Source organism: Lepidochelys kempii, chromosome 2 (genome assembly GCF_965140285.1).
Source record: "Lepidochelys kempii isolate rLepKem1 chromosome 2, rLepKem1.hap1, whole genome shotgun sequence".
In the NCBI taxonomy this organism is placed as follows: Eukaryota; Metazoa; Chordata; order Testudines; family Cheloniidae; genus Lepidochelys; species Lepidochelys kempii.
In genome coordinates, this window is record NC_136381.1 from 231,823,326 (window position 1) to 231,848,132 (window position 24,807).

General features: G+C 40.9%; 1 protein-coding gene across 1 annotated transcript in view; it reads left to right on the forward strand.

Annotated features, from left to right (window-relative positions):
- The window catches only part of MALRD1 (MAM and LDL receptor class A domain containing 1), a 465,892-nt gene that overhangs the window by 114,487 nt on the left and 326,598 nt on the right, over positions 1–24,807 (forward strand). The window lies entirely within an intron of this gene.

Consider the following 24,807-nt stretch of genomic DNA (forward strand, 5'->3'; position numbering starts at 1 on the left):
AAATATTTGGGTGAAGAGCCTAATGCTCATGGGTTGAAAAGTAGGTATCATTTAATAGAATACAAATTTATTATAAAGCACAGCTGGAAATCCAGTGCCCTCTTTTTAAAAAAACGCTTTGTGTTATAGAACATTTAAGTTTTACTTTGTCTTGTGGATCATACTGGGGTTGGTATACTTGCAAACATATTTGAGATGTTTATTCATTTGACCATGTGATGCCAATTCATCAGAAAATTAATTGAAAAGAAAATATTAGCAAAAATTAATTCCTTTATTTAACTGACCTAAGGCAATATTAGAGGTAGATGGTGCCATGTTTTGTTTCCATAAGGACTATGTTAAGGGACAAACGGCCACATTCTCGTTGACACTAAGGCCCTGTTACATCAGTTTGGCTATTTAGAGAAACCTTACGGTGGGCGTAAAGGTTTATATCCATTTAAGGCCCCTTTGCACTACAGTCTACACTACAAAAATAGGTCTCCCTAAGTTATGTCCATATACAGCCACTGCAGTAATTAAATTGCTTTTGCACATCCACACTATGCCCCATTTGTCGTTGGTGCATGTCCTGACCAGGAGCACTTGCACTGATTTAACTGTCAGTGTGAAGCATTGTGGGATGGCTTTTGATAGGCAGCAACAGTTGATGTAACCAGTGCAGTATCTACACTAACACTGTGTCAAGCTAACTAAATTGACCTAAGTGCTACACCTCTCGCAGAGGTGGAGAGTGATGGAACCTACAGAGAGCACTGAAGGGAGCTACATTTTAGTGTAGACGCTTACAGAGTTACATTGATCTAAATCTGTAGTGTAGACCAGTCCTTAGTGTGAATGAGAACAAGTTACTCTAGGGCAGAGAGTAATTACAGTAGAATTTGTTTGTATCCAAACATGTACCTAGTTCTTAAAACCCAGAACTAAAACTAATTCTTATACCTCATTTTCTGTATTAATTTAGCCTACTATATAATATATTGATAGCTAAACATTAATGCCAGTAGTACAAACTGTACTGTTTGTTGTGTGACATCTGGATTTGTTTTTATTGTGACTAGGCATACAGTGTGCAACCTACTTGGAAGGAATGTGAACGGCACTTTTCACATTGGCAGCTTGATTTTACTCTCACTTGTACCAGTTTCATGCTGGGGATAAATTTATTGTTTGAAATGGAGTTACTCATAATTTATACCTGTGTCTGTGAGAAGTGAACCAGGCCCTAAACATGGAAGCACTTGACTTTGAATTGAAATGTGCACTGCATTTAAATTGGAGTTTGAATATATTTTAGTTCCTCTTTGTGCAAGTTCCGCATGCATACTTGTTTTGCATAGAAAGGAAGTATGTTGGATGCTTAGTAGTTTGCCTAAAAAACTCCAAAATCAATAGTCATACATGGGTCCTTGATTAGGGTTAGGAAGATGTTTTGAGTTAGTGAGGACACTTAGTGTGACAGCACCATAGGGCTCTCCTACCCTTCCTTCCTCTGCAGAGTGTTATGAGCTGAGTGTAATCTTTTGTTATGGGAATTAAAACCTCACTCAAGCTTATATGGAAATTAATCCATTTAAGATAGTTGTAAGAGACTGTTAAGGAGTCACATCCAAAACGAGCCCTAATAAAGTCTGTCCAGAAACTAGCACCAGGTGGGCAGATGGGTTGACTGGGTATTGTGTCCAGGTGGATGGGGGTGTCAGAGAGAATAGACAGAAACAGAGAACAGACAAAAACAGAGAGAGGGAGAGGGGGCAAGAAAGCCACACAGGAGCCTGTAAGCACAGTGTGATCCAGGAAAAAGTTAGAGAGAGTTTTTGGGTCTGGTACTGGGTAAAGAGGCTTGAGGGCTGTGAGCTAAGAAACTGCTCCTTTTGTTCTAGATTCATTCTCTGTTCAGAGAGACAGGACTTTGTACATTCCTTGAAATGAAGAAAATTGCATCAAGAAGATACCAGTCACCATCAATTTTAACTTCAAACTGGAACTTCCCAGTTTGGAGCCCTGAATTTTGACTAGCCCTCAGGTCAAAGGGGGTAAAATGGAAAGCTATAGGGCCAAGTTTGGTGTAAAAAGGGGAGTAATGGGCAGAGAAAACATCAGCATGATATTGAATGCCTTGGATATTGCTCAAAATCGGAAATTGTTACTGAGTTGTTCAGTTTTTGTCAATTGTTGCATTGGCCATGTATTGTAGAGTGAGCTTTTCGCCTACCTTGAGTATTCATTTGGGGATTTAATTGCTTTGGGAAGGAGAGGTCTACTAGGTCAGTTAGATCAAGAGCTGTGGCTCATTCCTATGTCCACTATTGTTCTTGACTGAATTTTGCTGCCGGTTTGCCTACCCTTCCAAATTTGGTGATTTTGAAAATGAGAAATAATCTCATTTTAATTATTATTAAAATTAATTTAATTAATTTTTTAAATGAGAAATTAATCTCATTTTAATTATAATGAGAAATAATCTGCTTGGGTATTGGTCCTGGGCATGACTTGCACATTGGGTTTGCCTGTATGTGTAATGCAGCTTGTGGCTCACTTTCTCTTATTTCTCCTATCTCTGGTGTGGAGGAATGGATGAGTCAAGACTCTGGCTTCCAGTTGGGGCCCTGAGCCAGACCTAAGAATATAGAGGGGGCATGGCCTTCACATTTAATCTCAGGTTTGTAGTACATGAGGGCCATTGGTGCTTCTTGAGATCAGCACTGGAACAACCCCGCTGAGTAGTTTTGGGCTGTCACTCCAGTTGGGTAGTACTGTAGTTTTTAAGTAAAGTTGCAGCCTCTGCATTTAACCACATTAGGATATCTGTGTCTCATTGTTTCCATGTGCACATCAATGGAATGTTTCAGATCAAATCAATACTTCGAAAGGAAATATTTAGCTTGGCTTTGAAATATGCATTTGGAAAATTGAAAAAATGCATAGAAATCAACATTTTGGACAGAAAATATTGATTTTGATGAAAAAACTTTTTGTTTGAAATTTTTTGACCAGCTGTATATATAAGTAAGGAAAATATAAGAAGAAAAATTCCCTTCCCTCTCCCCCTCTTTTTTTCTTTTTTCTCATAAATGCTTGTCACTTGTGTACTTAGATGTTCACTACATTCTAGGAAGGAAACACAACTTGTGAATTATAAACAATAAAGGGACATATGTTAATATTATTTTTAATTATGTTAAGCAAGCCAAAAAAAGAGTAGATATAAGTGATATCACAATCAAGCCAATAGACTGGATGTTTTTAAAAACATGTAATAATCTGCTGATTTACTGAAAGGATCCAGGAACCATGAATCATAGAATCATAGGACTGGAAGGGACCTCAAGAGGTCATCTAGTCAAGCCCCCTGCAATCAAGACAAGACTAATATTATCTAGACCATCCCTAAAAGGTGTTTGTCCAATGATGGAGATGCCACAACTTCCCTAGGAAATTTATTCCAGTGCTTAACCACCCTGACAGTTAAGGAGTTTTTCCTAAGGTTCAACCTAAACCGCACTTGCTGCAATTTAAGCCTATTGCTTCTTGTCCTATTCTCAGAAGTTAAGGAGAACAAATGTTCTCCCTCCTCCTTGTAACAACCTTTTATGTGTTTGAAAACTGTTATCATGTCTCCTCTCAGCCTTCTGTTCTCCAGACTAAACAAATTCAGTTTTTTCAGTCTTCCCTCATATGTTGTTTTCTTGACCTTTTATTGTTTTTGTTGCTCTTTTGTGGACTTTCTCTAGTTTTGGCCACATTTTTCCTGAATTGTGGTACCCAGAACTGGACACAATATTCCAGCTGAGGTCTAATCAGCACAGAGTAGAGTGGAAGAATTACTTCTTGTGTCTTGCTTTCAACACTCCTGCTAATACATCCCAGAATGATGTTTGCATTTTTTGTAACAATGGTAGCATGGGGCAGTAGTCAGAAGGCTGAATGATTCTGGGCAGTCCCTCTGTAATGTCTCGGATATGGGCCCCTGGCAGGCAGCAATACTGGGATGCCATGTCAGGCCAACAGATGGGTGCCTTTTTGTCCCTCTCAGAAGAGAGTCACCAACCACCACTACCCTACATTTCCTCCTGGTAGTGGTGGCTGCGCTCCTCTCAGCTTTGGGGTACATGGCTTCTCCTCCTCCACCTCTGGGGGTGATTCCTCGTCGCTCATTGCCAGGGCAGCATAACAGTTCTTCATCACTTTGGTGTGTAAGTTGGGAGTAGGGGTGGAACACTGCCTGCTCCCAGAAATAATCAGCAGCCAGTGTCCGCCCGGTGATGGAACCACATCCTTCTCTCCTGGTGGCCTGACAACAGACTTCTCTAGCTGGATAACTTGGATAACTTAGACGTCTCCATCTGAATACTCTCAATGAATTCTTTGTGGGCACTGATGCTCCTCAGCCCAGCTAGCTTCTTCTGTCATTCTCTCACCTGCTTCCTGAGAGATTCCACCAGCAGGCACCTTTCAGACTGGGTGGTCCCCCCAGCCTGGCTTTGTGAGAGTGGGAAATGCAGGTCACAGTCTCTGCAAATCCATACCAGGATCTGGGTAGAAGCATCCATGGTTAAGTTCTCTGTCTGGATTATAGGTGAAGGAGGCAGGAGCAATGTTGGCCCTTCCCAACCATAGTGATTATATTAGGGCTCCCCCTTACAAACTCCCTCTCAAATTGTTATTTTAGCAAACTATTTGATCATACATAGCTCACTTATGGATTCCCATTGTGCAATATTGTGCAGGATGGAAACTAAAGTTCAGTTCTCAGAACTGACAGAACTTTATTCCTTTATTCCTTTTCTGGTCTAAGACATTCATCCCAATATGGGTAAACATAACTGTTAAGTGTGTTTATCTTTTTAATCTCCTTTAGCAGTCCACTTTCATGTTTTCCATATAAGTGGTGTTTGAAATCATAGTAAAATATTGAACTGTCCAGGATAGCTCACTTATATTGATGATGCACAGTGTTTGCTTTATCATCAGTGGGAAATCAATGCCTGACACAGTTTCACCTCAGAAGAGAGGACAGGTTTTTATTGTGGTTATTTGTTAGATAAATGTCATTGTTTTCCTCTGTTCCTTCAAACTGCTCCACATTTGGCAAAAATAAGTGACGATGTTATGTTTAAATTAATAAAGTGATATATAACAATATTCTTTGTTAGTCCAGGCCCCTTCCTTTTAGTCATGGAAGTTACAGAATGGATATAAATCAGATGCCTACAGTATCTTTAAAATGATATCTAGGGACATTCTGTCATATTTTAAAATTTATGAGGTTATTTATAATGTAAAGGCAATTTTGCCCTGATCTATTTCACATTTAATTCATATGCAAGTTTTGTAAACGGAGATAATTACAACCCTATAATATCACAAGACATAGGGAGTCATTTAATGTTTCTAACCCTCTATGATTATTTCACAATAATCACCCCAGGCCTTCTCTAATGTCTATTATGATTATGAAGCTTCTTTCAAACATGCCAATTCAATATTGAAATAGATTACTAGCTACTGCTACTCAAAATTTGCATTATTCAGGTATAATTCTGCTACCATATATGTCATTTGTCTATTAAGGTATGAAAAACAAAACCCAAAAAGCAAGAAAAACCAAAACTAACCCTCAAGCCAAAAAATAAAAATGGAAGATACTACAGAATATAAATCTATCTTCAAAATCACAATAATTTTCTCAAAAGTTGGGTGGTAAAATACATTTAGTAATTTATTAGTTTAAAAAATGACTAGGGAAGATATATAACTAAATACATAATAATAATTCTGTTTTGATTAACAATTACATACTAATAGATCATAAAGTGGTGGAATATTGATTGAAGATTATGACGATATATTGCCTATGCTTTATAGACAAGAATGAAGGCCAGGTCTCCTCTCTAATTTTTTTATTTTTTTTTTATTTTTACTTGTTGTGCTTTGGTGGTGCCCAACACTATACAGAAACAAATATAAGGACCAAGAGGTTTGCAGTTTAAGAGCCTGATCCTCCAAACATTTACTACCGTGTGTACTGCAATTGGTTTAAATGGGTTTCAGAGTAACAGCCATGTTAGTCTCTATTCGCAAAAAGAAAAGGAGTACTGGCGGCACCTTAGAGACTAACCAATTTATTTGAGCATAAGCTTTCATGAGCTACAGCTCACTTCATCGGATGCATGCTGTGGAAAGTGTAGAAGATCTTTTTATACACACAAAGCATGAAAAAATACCTCCCCCCACCCCACTCTCCTGCTAGTAATAGCTTATCTAAAGTGATCACTCTCCTTACAATGTGTATGATAATCAAGTTGGGCCATTTCCAGCACAAATCCAGGTTTTCTCACTCCCCCACTTCCCCCACACACAAACCCACTCTCCTGCTGGTAATAGCTTATCTAAAGTGACCATTCTCCTTACAATGTGTATGATAATCAAGGTGGGCCATTTCCAGCACAAATCCAGGGTTTAACAAGAACGTATGGGGGGGGGGGAGAAAAAACAAGGGGAAATAGGTTGCCTTGCATAATGACTTAGCCACTCCCAGTCTCTATTCAAGCCTAAGTTAATTGTATCCAATTTGCAAATGAATTCCAATTCAACAATTTCTCGCTGGAGTCTGGATTTGAAGTTTTTTTGTTGTAATATCACAACTTTCATGTCTGTAATCGCGTGACCAGAGAGATTGAAGTGTTCTCCGACTGGTTTATGAATGTTATAATTCTTGACATCTGATTTGTGTCCATTTATTCTTTTACGTAGAGACTGTCCAGTTTGACCAATGTACATGGCAGAGGGGCATTGCTGGCACATGATGGCATATATCACATTGGTGGATGTGCAGGTGAACGAGCCTCTGATAGTGTGGCTGATGTTATTAGGCCCTGTGATGGTGTCCCCTGAATAGATATGTGGGCACAGTTGGCAACGGGCTTTGTTGCAAGGATAGGTTCCTGGGTTAGTGGTTCTGTTATGTGGTATGTGGTTGCTGGTGAGCATTTGCTTCAGGTTGGGGGGCTGTCTGTAGGCAAGGACTGGCCTGTCTCCCAAGATTTGTGAGAGTGTTGGGTCATCCTTCAGGATAGGTTGTAGATCCTTAATAATGCGTTGGAGGGGTTTTAGTTGGGGGCTGAAGGTGACGGCTAGTGGCGTTCTGTTATTTTCTTTGTTAGGCCTGTCCTGTAGTAGGTGACTTCTGGGAACTCTTCTGGCTCTATCAATCTGTTTCTTCACTTCCGCAGGTGGGTATTGTAGTTGTAAGAATGCTTGATAGAGATCTTGTAGGTGTTTGTCTCTGTCTGAGGGGTTGGAGCAAATGCGGTTGTATCACAGAGCTTGGCTGTAGACGATGGATCGTGTGGTGTGGTCAGGGTGAAAGCTGGAGGCATGTAGGTAGGAATAGCGGTCAGTAGGTTTCCGGTATAGGGTGGTATTGGAATTGGGGTGCTTTTCCTTTCTGACTCAGCCCTCCATTAAAGTCACCATATAATTTTCCCCTTCCGGTGCAGCCAGGTCCACCGGACAATCTGCCTGTGTGCAGTCTCAGACAGTCTTCCGCAATTCCCAACCTGTGCCACTTTCCCAGTGGCTGGTAGGGGAACCTGGGTCCACTGGCTACTCCGACTTCCAGCCCAGGGACCCTATCATCGGTAGCCAAGGTCTATACTGTCTCAACCCTCACTGGTCTTTCCCTTGGCATCTTCCTAAGCCATGTTCCACAGGCTTTCTTCTTCCAGAACACCTCTGGATAAACCCCTTCTATCGGGGACAGGATCTCAGGGCTTTGGTTCCTCATTGGGTTTCCTCCTAATCGCCACTCTGTGCCTGGAGAGTGACTATAGACTCTCTCCCTGTCACCCACTTCTGTCAGGCTGTCAGGAGTGGCTCAGGAGCATGAAAACCAATCTCAGGGCAGACTGTTAAAAAACAGGGCATAAACCCCAAACTGGCTGTGAGTTCTATACTTAGATTTCACCAACCAAATATCAAGTGTGAACTCCTCAAGCACTATAGCAACCTTAACATAGTCACAGACAGTCTCCTTGGGTACTCCGGTCTATCTTGCCACCCAGTGAAGTTTGCCTTTGTGATAGATGGTCCCTTACACCAAAAATCACAACAATATTCAGGTTATTCCCAGTCCCAAAGGACCAGTTACTTAACCCAGGTCAGTTACACCTTAGATCCTACACCAAAAACAATGCTTGTACGCAATACTATAATAAACTAACTAAAGATTTATTAACTAAGGAAAAAATAAGAGAAATATTTGCCAGGGTAAAGCAGGTAAACATACAAATATGAGTTAGAGTCTTAGACAATAGAAGCTGCTGTAAATGCAAGCTCTATGAGTATGTCTACACAGAGAAGAAAATTCCACGATTGGCCCCACAGGGTCCTAGAGCCTGGGCTCCAGTCTGAGTCCAGAAGTCTACACAGCAATGAAAGAACCCCATGAACCTGAGCCCTGGTAGCCCACATCAGCCAGCACAAGCCAGCTGCAGCTTTTTCTTTGCTGTGTAGATGTACCCTATATGTCTTCTTGGGCTAACCAGGCCAAGCAGCTCTGGAGCCCTTGCTTATGCTTAGAAATCTTGCCCGCCCAAAGTCCAAGCAGCATAGAAACACAGTTTCCACTTGCCAGGGATTTTTATTCTCTATACCCAGAGTTCAAACTATTGGGTGAGTCTTTGTGCATATCTCCTGTTCATGGGCATGGGGGGAGCAATCGACAAAGTCTTTTATCTTCTGATGTTCCACAAGGGTTTGCCTGGTGTCCATAGGCCTTTTTTTTGTTGGGCAGGAGATAACACCTCCTGTGGTAAGTTAGTATTTCCACATTTGGTAATGCTTCTCTCCTGACTGGTGGTTTTACGGTTTCAGTGCAAACACTTTTTCAGTTATAGAGCAAACACTTAAATATTGCCTTATAATATGGGATACAAATATTATAAATGAGATTAATGCATGGAGCAACTTACAAGCATTTCATAAAGTCTAAACATATTTTCATAAACCTAATATCTATTTTAACAATACAAACATGCAGGTGACCCTGACTGGTTTCCAGTTAAGCATTAGTCAGTGTTCAGTTGAGGCATAAGGGCCTTTGCATGAGCAGGCACCTGGTCTGCGAAGCATCACACAAGCCCAGACTGCTCCTGCCCAGCTGGGCTTCATCTTCAATTAGTGCTCATCAGTCAAGCTTGACTCTTCCCCCAGGTACAGCCTTAAAGCTAATTGGCTCATTTTAACCCGGTCAGAGCTTGTATGGGACACCCCATCATGAGCACTATTCACTGAACAACCAGGGATAATGGTTGGGATGTGACCAAACATGTCAAGATAATGTTGAATTATAGCATGTCTTGTTAGATTACCAGTTCATTATTTATACTTTTTATATTTGAATGTGTTATGTGTAGTCTTTGCATGATCTGACATATACATCCAGTACATTGAGTTATAGATTGTTGTAACATACTGACAGATAAATGATATTTAGGCACTGTCGTACAGGGAAGAGATTCAGATCTGCACTGCCTCTGGGTGGGTTCAGGCATGGTGCCTTCCTAAGTGGCCTGGTAGGCAGAAGGAATGTGCAAATGGTGCATCTGCTCCCCACAATATATCTGACTTGCTTAGTGGGCTAGTGCAAAGGAGAGAGAAAGAGACTGTTGTGCCTGAACTTCCTCTCCACAACTTTGGAGCAATGCATCCCCTTAGGAGCGTGCTCAGGGAGTAGCGTTCCCATATACAGCAACTGCAGTGGGTAAAGGCTCTTTGCAAAGTCTGCTTTCCTATGTACCCTGGCAAAGGCCAGTCACAGTACAGTCCCATGTGTGATGCAGAAAAACAGTCATAGTTACTGTAGCTGGAACTATTTAAAATATTTTTGTTACAGTGAAATACAATTTATTTGAAGGTAATAAAATTATAGTAACTCTGGCTTTATTGAATTTTGTTTACAAATTAGTGATACAAATTAGATTGACAGCCACTGAAGATCTCATCAAGAGTTACTGATCCATTAAGTAAATATTGACCTTAAAGTTAGCGGATGAACTTCAGGTAAAGAATTGCCTCGAGGGACAGTATATTTCGGAATGACTTAAAACAGAAGCCAGTATAAATATTGTTCTGTAGTCTGTTGGTTTTTAGGCATTTGCATTCTAAAAATTACAGAAGATAGAGCTGAAAATTCTGTTGCCAATTTGTAATTAATATAGTATGCCAACACCCTTTATTTACTTGCAACAAATACAATATTCCAAAACCTGTAGCCACAGGCCTAGATCCAAAGCTAAGGAGGGCTCAGGAGGGCTATGAAGCTCAGGAGGGCTATGAAAGTGGCTTTTGATGTTTCCCTGATCCTGGATTAGCCACCTAACAGCAGCAGGCAGGGATGAAATGGCAGCTAGACGTTGGTGAGGTGTAGGAAAGGCCAGGCAATGTCCTTGATACCAGAGCTGGAGTAGATAGGGGTGGTAGGGTAGGAGACACTGTGACTCTACATCACTGGAGGAGCCTTCTCCAGGGGAGTAATCTTCCTGCAGGTGAATACCCTGGTTTCAAGGCCAGAATCCACCCATTTGTGGCCACGCAGCGCCCAGAAGTGGGCTACCCTGTTGTAATGATTCAGCAGTTTTGGTTTAGTCAATATTTAATTTTGATTTGAGTGCATTGAAAACCATTTTCTAATACAATCTTTGAAGTGTTTAGTAAGTATTATAACAGAACAGCTTATTGCTCAGGGAGGAAGGTAAGTTTGAGATCCTATTTATCGGGATATAAGCGCATGAGTTTCCTTAGTGGTATTTCATTTGTGATTAGTTATATATAACTTTTTAAAGTAATTGGGAATCTTCTACAAGATAATATTTTGAAACAGTATAACAATCAGGTTGTCCACTTTTCAAAGAATCCCAGGCAGCTGCTTCATGTTCTTATAGGCTAGATCAGGGGTTGGCAACCTTTCAGAAGTGGTGTGCCGAGTCTTCATTTATTCACTCTAATTTAAGGTTTTGCGTGCCAGTAATACATTTTAACGTTTTTAGAAGGTCTCTTTCTGTAAGTCTGTAATATATAACTAAATTATTGTTGTATGTAAAGTAAATAAGGTTTTTAAAATGTTTAAGCTTCATTTAAAATTAAATTAAAATGCAGAGCCCCCCAGACCGGTGACCAGGACCCGGGCAGTGTGAGTGGCACTGAAAATCAGTTCACGTGCCGCCTTTGGCACGTGTGCCATAGGTTGCCTAGCCCTGGGCCAGATAGACCCAACTTAAAAGGGTGCATGGTGGGATAGATGCTTTTGAAATAAGAGTAGCTTTCCTTTAGTGCCTACCTAACCTCTTGATCATCATCCCACTAATGCCCTCAGCAGCTACACCTGCTGTGCTGTGTGGAATTCCAGTGGAATTCAGGGAAGTAGGAGGGTATGCCCTGAGCATTGTATGGCTTCAGTAACACTGTTTTGGGGATAGGCTTTCCACACCAAATGGTGAACCACATGATGAACTGCTATCAATGCCATTTGTATCCTCTGTGCAGCACTGGAATGTAGTGGCATTCCTTTAAGTGTCAATGTTTAACTGGAACTTCACTAAGGACATAGTATTGTGTATAGATAGTGCCCAAGACCAAAGGAGGTATTTTCCTCTATATATGTTACCTGGTATAATACACAGCTTGCACCATGGTTGTACTCTTAATTTATTTATTGAATGGTGAAATTTGGGCATCAAATGTACAGATTATCTGTGAAACAGTAGTTTATTACATGGACAGTTTATTAAACACCTCAAACTTCACTTACTATAAAAATACCCCTTGAAAAAGACAACAACAAAAAAATGGTCTCTGTATTCAGAAACATTTCATTTTCTTCAACACCTGCTTAGGGCTGCGATTTCAGGTAAGATTTCAGCTATTCAGGTCAGTAACTCACTAGGATACTGTAACTCCTCACTTAAAGTTGTCCCGGTTAACATTGTTTCATTATTAGGTTGCTGATCTATTAGAGAACATACTTGTTTAAAGTTGCGCAATGTTCCATTATAAGGTTGTTTGGCTTGCCCCATTCTGCCCGCCCAGTGCTTCTGCCATGGAGCGGGGTCTGGAGTTTGCCTGCTTCCTGGCTGGAATGCTGGGCGGGCCAACCAGGGTAAACCCCCGTGCCCAATCCCACTCCCCACCTGGAATGCCAGGCAGGTGGAGCGGGGCAAGCTCCACACTCTGACCCCACTCCCCGGCAGGAGTGTCGGGCAGGTGGAGTGGAGCAAGCCCCTGTGCCCCAACCCTTCTCTGCCCCTGCCTCAACCAAGCTTCACAATCATCATTGGTGACTACAGTATTAAATTGTTTGTTTAAAATTATTTAAAACGTATACTATACATGTATATCATGTCTTTTGTCTGGTGAAAAAAATTTCCCTGGAACCTATCCCCGCCCCCACCACCATTTACATTAATTCTTATGCGGAAATTGGATTCGCTTAACATCATTTCGCTTAAAGTAGAATTTTTCAGGAACATAACTACAAACGTTAAGTGAGGATTTACTGCACTGGGTAATTCTGCAAACACAGGTGCCTATATTTGCATATTGTATTGTCCCTCTGCTTTTCCTGTTTGCTCCATTCTTGTGGGTAGGCAATGTATACAAACATACTGCTCAAGGATTCTGCTTTCTGAGCCTTTGGGGGATTCTTTTTGTGACAGATGTCATTTACAGTTCATTGTTTCAAATTTATAAAGGTTATGTATACGTTTGAGCCAGTCCTCGAAAACATGAAAATTTCCCTTTTGAAATTTAAGTTAATTATAGTTAAAAAAAAAGTTTTAAAATCTAAAGGAGTTGAAAGATTCAGATAGATCTGAACCAAAATTTTGTTGAGATTGTCAGTTCATTAAGTTTCCCAGATTTTGACATTTCATCCTGATTTGAGATGGGAACATTTTTTTGAATTCTTGGAAATTTTCCCTGGAAGGAAAAACTGTTTCCTGCCCAACTCTACCTGAGACACAGTTACAGACTTACAATTTATTATTATTGCCTTGCAATAAGATAGCAAAACCCAAGTGTAATATGTTCAGATTTCCTGAGACAAGGTGGGTGAGGTAGTATCTTCTATTGGACCAACTTCTGTGGGTGAGATAGATAAACTTTCGAGCAGCTTCACAGAACTCTTTCTCAGATCTAAGGAAGATACTCAGAGTGTCACAGCTAAATACAAGGTGGAACAGATAGTTTAGCATAAGTAGTTAATACAGTAGTTAATATAAGGAACTATTCAAGGTAAAGTGGCCCATTAACTTCCCTGTAGCCAAAGGACAAAAAGTGGTGGAGGGGTTAATGGGATACAAATTATTTTAATAAGCCATAAATCCAGTGTCTCTGTTCAGTCCATGACTTTTAGCATCTATCAGAATTATGAATTGAATCTCCCAGGCTCGTCTTTTGAAAGTGTTGTGCAAGTTTCCTTTGAGCATGAGGACTGATAGGTCAGATATAGAGTTATTGCTGTGTGAAAAGTGTTCACCCACCGGTGAGATGGTGTTTTTGTCTTTTATCATTTTCTTGTGAGACTTCATTTGAGAGCATAGTGATTGTCTGGTTTCATTCACATAGTTGTTATCAGGGCATTTAGTGCATTGAATGAGGTATAGCACATGTTGTGGTAGGCACATGCAGGACACATGGATCTTGAAAGGTGTGTTGTGAGGAGTGTTGATCCTTGTAGCAGTGGAGATATGTCTACAGATTTTGCATCTCTTGTTCGGGCACAGTCTGCTGCTGCTTTAAGTTGGTGTGTCTTGGTCTGTGGGGAGTTTGTTTCTGGTGATGAGCTTGGAGAGGTTGGGGGTTGTTTGAAGGCCAGAAGGCAGGGTTCAGGAAAGATTTATTTCAAGATAGGGTCCCCATCAAGTATGGGTCACAGTTGTTTGATAATACCCCATATAGGGTCCACTGTGGGGTGTTAGGTGACAACTAGGGTAGTGTGGTTGGAAGGGGTTTTATGTCTGTACTGAAGCAGCTTCTCTTGGGGTATTTGGGCAGCCCATTCTATGATGCAATCTACTACTCTGGTGGAGATTCCTTGTTTGGTGAAGGCGGTTTTGAGTGTGTTAAGGTGTATATCTCAGACTTTCTCCTCAGAGCATTTTTTGTGGTATCGGAGTGGCTGGCTGTAGATAAGGTTTATTGGTGTGTGTGGGCGGTTACTGGATCAATAAAAATAGGTGTGGTGATCCTTGGGTTTCTTGTATATAACTGTCTGTAGGATTCCATTGTTGAAGCTGATTGTGGTGTCCAGGAAGTTGATGCTAGTGTGTGAGTGTTCCAGAGAAAGTTTAATGAATGGGTGGTGATTGTTGAAGTTGTGGTGGTAATCTGTATGGGAGTTTAAATCATCTGTCCAGAGGATGAAAATATCATAGATGTATTTCAGTTATATAATTGGTTTCATGGAGCATTTGTCCAGAAATTCTTCCCTCAAAAGTCTATTTCAGAATTTAAGTAACTTTACAGTGAGAGGGTTTTTTCCCGTAATGTAATCTAAATCTCCATTGTTGCAGATTAGCCCATTACTTTTTATCCTACCTTCAGTAGAAATAGAGAATAAATACATTGATCACTGTCCTATGTATAACAGCCCTTCACATATTTGAAGACTGTTATTAGGTCCCCCCCTTAGTTTTTTTTTCTAAAGAATAAACATGCCCCATTTTTTAAATCATTCCGCACTGGTCAAGTTTTCTAAACTTTCATCATTTTTGTTGCTTTTCTTTGGACTCTCCAATTTTTCCACATTTTTCCTAAGACGTTGCACCCAGAATTGGACACAGTGCTGCAATTGAGGTCTCACCAGTAAAAGGTAGAGCAAGACAATTACTTCCCGTGTCTTACGTAGGACACTCCTATTAGTACATACCAGAATGATATTAGCCTTTTTCACAACTGAATCACATTGTTGACTCATATTCAGTTTGTGACCCACTGTAACCCCCAGCTCCTTTTCAGCAGTACTACCACCTAGTCAATTATTCCCCATTTTGTAGTTGTGCACTTTATTTTTCTTTCCTAATTGCAGAACTTTGCACTTGTTTTTATTGAATTTCATCTTGATTTCAGACCAATTCTCCAATTTTTCAAAGTTATTTTGAAGTCTAATCCCATCCTCCAAAATGCTTACAACCACTCTGATTGGTGTCATCCTCAAATTTTAGAAGCAAACTCTCCACTACATTATCCAAGTCATTAATGAAAATATTGGATAGCATAGGACTCCACTAGATATGCCCTCCAAATTTCACAGTGAACCATTGATAACTACTCTTTGAGTACAGTTTTCAACTAGTATGCACCCACCCTATAGTAATTTCATCTAGACCACATTTCCTTAGTTTGTTTGAGAATATCATGTAGAACTGTGTCAAAAGCCTTACTAAAATCAAGATATCTCATGTCTACTACTTCCTGCAATCCACTAGTCCAGCAACTCTGTCAAAGAAGGAAATTAGGTTGGTTTGACATGATTTGTTCTTGAAAAATCCATACTGGCTATTCCTTATAACCCTATTATTCCCCAGGCGCTTACAAATTGATTGTTTAATAATTTGTTCCATTATCTTTCCAAGTATCAAAGTTATAATTCCCCAGGACCTCTTTATTCCCTTTTTTAAAGATAGGTACTATGTTTGCCCATCTATAGCCCTCTGGGGCCTCGTCCATCCCCTGTGAGTTAGGAAAGATAATTGCTAAATGGTTCAGAGAGAAATCTTAAAATAATACAAAATACAATTTTGTCTCATTTCATTTAATGTAGCGTGATGTGAATTCTCAGTCTTGGCATCTGCAAGACTGAAATAGTCTGTCTATTGTATCCTTAGCTTCCTTCTCCCTGTGGATTTATGTCCTAGACTCCTGAAGGATCCCATCATGTATCCTTCTCTTTAAATCCCACAATCCAAGATGGTTAACCACCAAGGTCTGGATGAGGAGAAAACTCAGAATTGACTTCAGAGTCAGGCAACATCACTCCTATATCAGCTGGTAGGCAACATTACTGAGAAATATGATAGTGTCCCTTTTCTTTGCAGACAAAATATGCTGCAACCATTGTGCTGCCAATTTTCATGTGGCTTATCTATTGCAGGGTACACAGAAAGTGAAAAATTGTAGACTTCATATTGTATCAATTTAGAGAGAAAATAATGTTGAAGTCTTCACGTAAAAAGGAGTCTGTTGGGATATACTTGCTATTGTTTTTCTTTGAAGAATCAAACAAAGGGAGAGTTGGATCAGTTTCAATGAAATATTGATATTATCAGCATTGTATTTTTAGACTACTTGGGGTGAAAAAGAAAAATGAATACTAGGATTGTTTCAAATGATATATCCAGCTCTACAATATAATATGCACGATCTATGATGGGATCAGCAAAACACCACTTTAGTATTTGGCTATTCAAATGGTGGAGGAAGTATTATTTTTAATTGGTTACAACATATTAATCCTCTGGTGTATTTCCCATACAGTGTTGAAATGAAGAATTGGCCTTATTTTTAACACTAGAAACAATCTGATGAAATATTACATTGATTGTAGTCAATTTCATTCATTTTGAAAATTGGATTAAAATGAATTGTTTTTCCATTTTATCGTGCGTATTGAGATCTTATCTGATTTGTCATCTTGTTGTTTGTTTAAAAATAAGATAAGTTCTACCTTCATTATACTGTTTTTCAGTTACTTAGCTCATTAGCTCAGTCTTAAACTGATTTATTGTCAGTCACTCCTTTTTTTTTTTAATTTTACCCATAGAATTAGTTGTAGATTCATGTTATGATATTTGAGTTATTAGCTTGATCTTGGGGACAAAAGGTTTGACTTAGAAAATGGAGCTTTAGCTGCTTCTGTTCTTGTTGTTATGTTGCTTAGAGGCACTAATGTGTTAAGCATTGTATACACACACTGTGAAAATATGGCACCTGCCCCAAATAGCTTACTATCTACATATATCAGAGATGCTAGATGCCTGCAACAAGTATGTAGGGGGAGTACTAAGTAACAGTGAGATGATTACAATTACTTTAATTAACCTCTCACTTACCTCCATCATGCTCCATTTGTATTCTTTGGATGAGATAGTATAAGTGTTGGGTCTTCATTCCATGCTGCATTTTGATCAACTGATCTATCACAACTTGCAGGTGAAAATCTTTGGCTTGACAGCCCTGGAGACTGAAGCCCTCTTTATCCACAGAATAGATATAGCAGAGGCAATGCCAGCTTCTTCACACTTCTGGGTCAATGTACCTCAGACCTGAACTAGCAGGAGTGCTTCTCTGTGGCTAAGAGGCTCCTTCATTTCTTGACCTGTTGGAGGGCCAGTTATACTAACTGGTTGTGGTTTTGTTGTGTTGACACATGACCACTAAGTGCTGCACAGAGATCACCAGCTGATTTTGCAAAGTCTACTGAACAGTCATCGAACAGTGACACCTAATTTCATATTTGTCATAAATTAGGTAAATAGAAATAATAATAATTTATGGCTGTGATATGCCATCTACCAAGGGACTGCAAACCACAGTGTTATTTCCAGTATAAGGGCAACTGGGTTCCTCTGTCTAAGCTGAGATGTATTTTGTATATATGTCTCAACTGTGTATGCAAAACCTCAGTATTCACATGTGTGCAGCCCAATTAGAAAAACCAAACCAAACCAAACCAAAAGAAACCCCCAACCCTGATGTGCTACTGTATTTAATGCACAGGTCTCACAAGAATTTCTCCCCTTAGCTTGTGATAAGTAAAGAGGGGGAGGTGGGGGACTGCAGAATCTATTCCTATTTAAACCAAAATGCTTTTGCAGAAAGGAAGCACTTAACTGAATATGGCAAATAAATGTATAGTTAAGTGGATTTTATGGGCATGTTTATCCTTCTGTTTGTGTAAACTATACTGACTGTTTTGATAATGAGTGTTCAACTGGTGTATTTGAAATGAAGTGTGGGTGGGTGGAAATCTTTTAGTAAACACATTTGGTGCAATGATATATATTCTAAAGGCAAAAATAGTATTTTTCTGAAGTAATGTTATAAACTTCAGCAATGTCATCTCAGGCAAAGATGATTTAACAGTATAGAAAGGTTGGTGAAGCAGGGAAACCACTATCAGAGGCAGGGAAAATACTTTGTTCAGTATGGACACTAATTGAGGCAAGGGTCCTGAAGAAATGTTACTAAGATTGTAAGCATGGACCATCTTTTTGCTCTGTGTTTGTACAGTGCCTAGCACAGTGGGGTCCTAGTGCATGACTAGAGTTCCTAGGTGCTACAATAATACAAATATAAAATGAGTTCATGCAGTAAAAGACACAGTTAAAACATGGATGCATGGGAGCAGAGTTAAGATTGCCTGTACAACCTTAACATTGCCGTTCCCTGGCTTTAAGTTATTACTTTTGCAGTCTTAGTTTTCTTAGTTTTGTTTTTTAGTATGGGCTAAACAATATAATACATAACCTTTGTTTTCTGTAGCACCTGACATTCAGGGATCCCCAAAGTCCATGACATCTATTAAAAAACATAAGCTTCACGCAGACCTGTAACATAATTGAATATGGAGAAACTGAGGCAATGAAAAATTAGGATCAACATATTCAAAAGTGGCTTTTCACTTGGATGCCTCAGTTGTCAAGGTGAAGACAATGGAAGCTGTAGATTTTCAGCGCCTTTGAAAATGAAGCCTATGCTGCCCCAAACCTTACTAGTAATTAAGGATTATAAAAAAGGGATAATGATATTTGGTCAACTGCATAAAATATTTAGAGTCATGGATGAAAAGTGCTGTGTAAATGCAAAGTGCTGTGAGTAGTACAGCTGGTCAGAAAATTTTTCCCCAAATTACCTTCTTTGATGTAAAACACGAAACATTTAATGGATTTTTTCCCTTCCTGACTTGCTCTAGGAGGCATTTTTGAAAATGTCACTAGAGACTCATAGGAAAGCTGTAGAAGGCTTAGGAAAATATCCTTTTTCCAATCCTATGCCTTAACCAAAACTTCATATTTTCATAGTCTCTTGGCACATGATAGCCAAGCTAGGGATGTGAGAGAGTGTGTTTTAAGAAACAAAGATTAATCCTAGCCCCATTGAAACCAATGTCAAAACTCCCATTGATTTTAATGGAGCCAGGATTTCATCCCAGGTTTTTTTGTTCTGCTCACAACTTTCTACTTTTCTTGCTATAATTGGTGGAGTTAGTGTGTGCATGCAGGAAGTAGAAGTGGTAATTCTGTCTTACTATTGCAGTTTTACAGATGACTGAGGCAAAACTTGGTGTAAGTCAAGGTACATAAGTTTAAGCAATATATACGAGTAATGAACACTTACCCCCATCCTTATGTTCTACAGAGTGATTTGGTAGCTTACTCAATTTCTACTATGAATATTTGTGACAACTATCAAGAGAATCTCCCTGAATAGAAGGGAGTGATTGATTCTCTTTCCAACTACATCTCCTTAGCTAACCAGAGGAAAAATTTCCATGGGCATAGGCCTTGCGTAGGAGAGCCACAGGCTGGCCTCCTTGAGGCCCCACTGGGAGTGGGAGGGGAATGCATGTAGCATATACTGGAACAGAGTATTCTGGGCTGCTGTGGAGCAGCCCTTAGATATCTGTGGGGAGGGCATTGTAACTTTGGGAAGCTCCTGGATGTTCTAGTATATGTTGGGGGAGGGGAGGACATACCAGCCCTCAGAGCAGCCCATGTCATGACATTTTAGCCCCCTTTTTTCCCTGGGCTGCATCTTACTATGCTAAATCTTCCAGAGTGATGGCATAGAGGGTCAGCCAAAATATCTTCTCCGCTGTCATGGATTCCTTAATTTTCATGTTTTATTTTATTTTCAAAGGCCCTTAATTTGTTGTTAGTGGGGAGAGGTTGTGCAGGAGTGGATGAATAAATACTGACACACACACCCAGATTGGACAACTCTGAATGGGGGTACCAAGAGCTACAACACCATGGCAGTGTAATCAAATTGTTAAAGGGAAAGATGTGGTGACAAGAATCCACCTAAAACTATAAGATGATATTTTTTGAGGGGGAACGGAAATAGAGAACCTGACCTTTCAGGGACTCTATGTAAAAGGCAAGATGTAGCTAACTAAGAAATTCTAACAGGAACTGTCACAAGAAGCCCCAAACTTTTCAGGAGAAAAATTGCCTATATTTCTCCAGGAAGGGTAGTTACTACAAAAGTTCTTTGTTTCAGGGTACTGGTCATTAGATGGAATCAATACAAAATTTTCCTCATAGTATAATGTTGCATAGTGAGAAACAATACTGAGTGTTTGTTTTAGCCTCAAAAGTACATCCAATTGGTGGTAATTAGCCTCAGGATGCTGAGTGGTTGGCCCACTACTCAGGGCTGGCCTTAACATGAGGCGAACTGAGGTGGCTGCCTCGGGTGCCGGACTGGGGTGGAGGGGCAGCACTAGGACCCAGAGTGTAGAAAATTGTGTCTGCTACTGGTGCATATGTATTCTCTCTGCTCTAGATGCACAGAAATGGTGGAGTGCTGTGCTGGAGGAAGGCGGGCACAAGAGACATGTAACCCTTCTGCCCGTCAGAGTTGGCAGCAACAAGGGCCAGGTTCAATATCTAGGGGATCCATTCCAATAATACAATGCAAACCAGCTCAAGCCCCCACCCAGTGACCTGGGACAAATATATACCACCCCCGCTGGGCGCCTCCAAGAGGCAATACTTCCCCTCTCGCAAGTACATAGTCTGAGTGTAGCAAAAGCCTTTTAATAACAGAGAGAAACAATGTGGCATTATGTTGGGGAAACACCACCAACAGGATTCATAACACAACCCATGAGCAAAAAAACCCCACCCCAAGCAAATTGGGGCATGCCCTTTTCCCTTTGGTTCTTGAGTCCAGCAACCCCAAATCACCCAAAGTCCCAAAAGTCCAATGCCCCAAAAGTCTCTGTCCCCGGTCAGGGCAGCCCCAGAGTTCGAAAGTTTATCTGCGGAGCTTTACCTCCCAACCTGGGTGGAAATGGGACGGGGGTAAGAGGCACCTTACATGATCTGAAGCTGACCGCCCCACAGCTCCATAGCAGCGCTCCGCTCCGCCAGCCGCCCCACGAACTCCTTCGCTCAGCTCCACGGCCCACAAGGAGCTCCTGCCATCCACAAACTGCTCCGCGTCGAACTGCTTCACCAGCCGGTCCGCAAGACACTCCAGCCGTCCCGCAAACTGCTCCACAATATATCTTCAGGCTCCCCCACTACTGAACACAACACTCAGCGATTTCAGCTCTTAGGTGAATTTAACTTGTAGTAGGGGAGCCCCAGTGCTGGTGCACTGTCAGCCCAAGATGAGCTCAGCAGCCTATAACTAAACTTCTAATGAAATCAAAATTAGCTCTGATATTCCACAGTGGAGAGAGGAGGAAGAGCAATTAGCATGTAAGGCCCTCACCAAGGGGCCCATGCCACCAAGTATTAATACTTGTCCCCAGCCTCTCTCCATTCACACAGTTTTGGAACCCATGACCCTTGCCTAGCGAGTGCTACTTAGTTGATGGTGAATCCCTCCATCATAACAAAAGGCCACGTACAGTTCCAAGCACAGTTCCCATAATCAGGGTAATAATTTATTCTTCCTGCCCCAATAACAGAGACACTGGGGATCCCACAGCAGCCAAAGTGACCATTTGGGCAGCTATGGGCTCATTCTAGGCGTGGTGGGTGTGCCTATGCAAATGAGATCAGCCCCTGAAGTTCTTTTCCACAACTTGCCACACCTCACCACCAGATGTCAGGGTGGAGCTCATCCTGACACTGCTTACAGACATAACAGGCAGGCAGGAGAAAAGTTGAGAGGGAATAACAGAAAGCAGCAGGAGCTGCAGGGAGAGAGAGGAGGAGGAGCCTCTTATGTACCTCTCTAGCACCCCCAGAAGCCTGGACTGATTAACATCAGCTTCTCAGGGAGCTACCTGTTTCCTGCTGCTTCCCTGAATCCACTTGAGGAGAAAAGGCAGTCAACTGAAGTAGTAGGAGCCAGTTAGGCCCTTAAGATGCTGATATCTTCCCTCACTCAGGCCCTACTACCAGCCTGCTTATTTGTCCCCTTCAATTGAGTGTTGAGAGCCACTATAGTTGGCACAGAATATCAGTCATGAGTGAAAGAAGAAAACGCCCCTCTGGGGCAGCATTCAGAAAAAGAAAGAAAGCAAAGGAAGCTTTTTTATCTAAGCAGGCAGGCGCTCTCCTGAGATACATAGACAAAAATGTTCACGGTGAGCCTTCCAGCGCCAGTGAGGATGTGAGTGGTGAGGAGATGCCTGATCTTCCAGTTAGTCAGAGTGCAGGTCACCTGGCAGCTACTGCAGCATCCATATCTCCATCTCAAATGGATGTAACCATGCACATTCCTGAAGAAAAGTGTAGATCAGAGTGTGGTGGAGGTGCAAGAAACAGCTGCTGCTGAGTTTAGTTCCTTAAGTCTCGATCCAGGACTGTGGACCCACTTGAGCAGTAGCCTGAGGGACTTCCTTGTACTGCATGGGCCACAGCAAGTGAAACACTTCATGTTCCCCAAAGACAATGAAAATAGAAGTTTCCATCCAACGTATTACTGGTGTGAAATTCCCAATGGTGACAAAGTGGAGAGGCCATGGTTTATATAAACCCAGAATGCTGCATACTGTTTTTGTTGCATACTCTTCCAGTCTAATGTTCCAGCTACATTGGGTTCTACAGGAACAAAGGACTGGAAAAATCTGGCTAGAAATCTGGCATGCCATGAGAAGGCAGCAAATCACCAGAGAGCATTCCATACGTGGAAAGATCTTAAGATGAGACTAAGGTTAAAGGCCACCATAGATGATCAGCATCAAGAGAAGATTGCATCAGAGTCTCTTTACTGGCAAAATGTTCTGAAAAGTCTCATTGCCATTGGGAGGATGCCTGCTACCCAAAACCAAGCCCTGCATGGCACTTCAGATCAGCTGAATGAGCCAAACAATGGAAACTTCCTTAAAATTGTGGAGCTGATGGATGAGTTTGTTGCTGTACTCCAGGAGCATCTAAGAAGAGTCACCACCCAAGAAATGTATACACACCACTACCTTAGAAAAACAATTCAAAATGAGATCATACAGTTACTGGCAACAAAAGTCAAACAGAAGATTGTGACAGATCTGAAGTCAGCGAGATATTACTCTGTTATTCTGGACTGCACACCTGACAGTAGCCATACAGAACAAATTACTTTAATGGTGCGTTTTGTAACAACAACAGAACCTAGTGAAAATGTCCCTGCAATGGTGACTGTAAAAGAACATTTTCTAGAATTTATTGACATTGCTGATACTACAGGAGCTGGTATGACAAATATGTGCTTCTTAAAGAGCTGGAAGATACAGGAATTGCGATAGCTGACATGAGAGGTCAGGGCTATGATAATGAGAGGAAAGAACAGAGAAGTGCAGACAGGGAGCCAAGAGTTAAACCCTCAAGCTTTTTTTGTCCCATGCAGTTCTCATTCATTGAACTTGGTGGTCAGTGATGCAGCATCAGTTTCTAGTGAGGCTGCTGAATTTTTTAATGTATTTCAAAGCATCTATGTATTTTTCTCTGCATCAACTCATCGATGGCAAATTTTGAAGCAACATCTGGGAGCATCCTCTCTGACACTGAAACCACCACGTGCCACATGATGGGAAAGTCAAGTGGAGGTGATAAAGCCTATCAAACACCAAATTGGGAAGATAGATGATGCCATAATTGTCATTATGGAGGATAATGCTATGACAGAAACTGTTCGTAGGATAACAGTGGCAGAGGGAAATGGAATCACCAGAAACATACATAACTTCAAATTTCTGTGTGGCTTAGTGTTGTGGCATGACATACTGTTTGAAATAAATGTTGTAAGCAAGAGACTCCAAGGTGTTGACCTTGATATATCTGGAGCAATGAAACAACTGGACAAAGCAAAGTTATACATACGGTCTCACCGGTCAGATGAGGGATTTGAGAATGTTCTGAAGAGTGCACAGAATTTGGCAGAGGAACTTCGCACTGAAGCTATTTTCCCACCCATTCAAGAATACAAGTCACCTAAGAAGGTGGCATGGGATAATCCCATAAGAGACCCCAAACAACAATTCAAAGTTGAATTCTTTAACTAGGTGCTTGATTGTGCAATACAGTCAGTTGAAGAACATTTCATGCAGTTCAAGGAACACAGCAGTATATTTGGGATGTTGTATGATATTCCAAAACTCCTCAGTATTCCTGAAGAAGACCTACACCAGCAATGAAGGGCACGACAGACAATGTTGACACATGATGACATGCGTACTATTGATACGAGTGATATAGGTGATGAACTGAAAGCCCTTTCAAGATACATTTCAGCAGGATCAACTCCAAAGGCTGTTCTGGAATATATGTGCACAAATAAGATGACCACCCTCTTTCCAAATGCTTTTGTTGCTCTGTGCATACTTCTAACACTTCCTGTAACAGTTGCCCGTGGAGAACGCAGCTTCTCCAAGCTGAAGTTAATAAAAACACATCTGCACTCCACAATGACACAGGAGAGGCTGGTTGGCCTTGCAAGAAAATCTTTGAAGCCAAGAAGGCAAGGAAAGCACCACTTTGATTATTCAAACAGATAAAAATGCCAGTGTTTATTATGCAGACAAGAAAAGTTACATTTGCTGTTCTGGTGTTTGCAAGTTAAGTGTTACTTAAAATTTTTGAACAA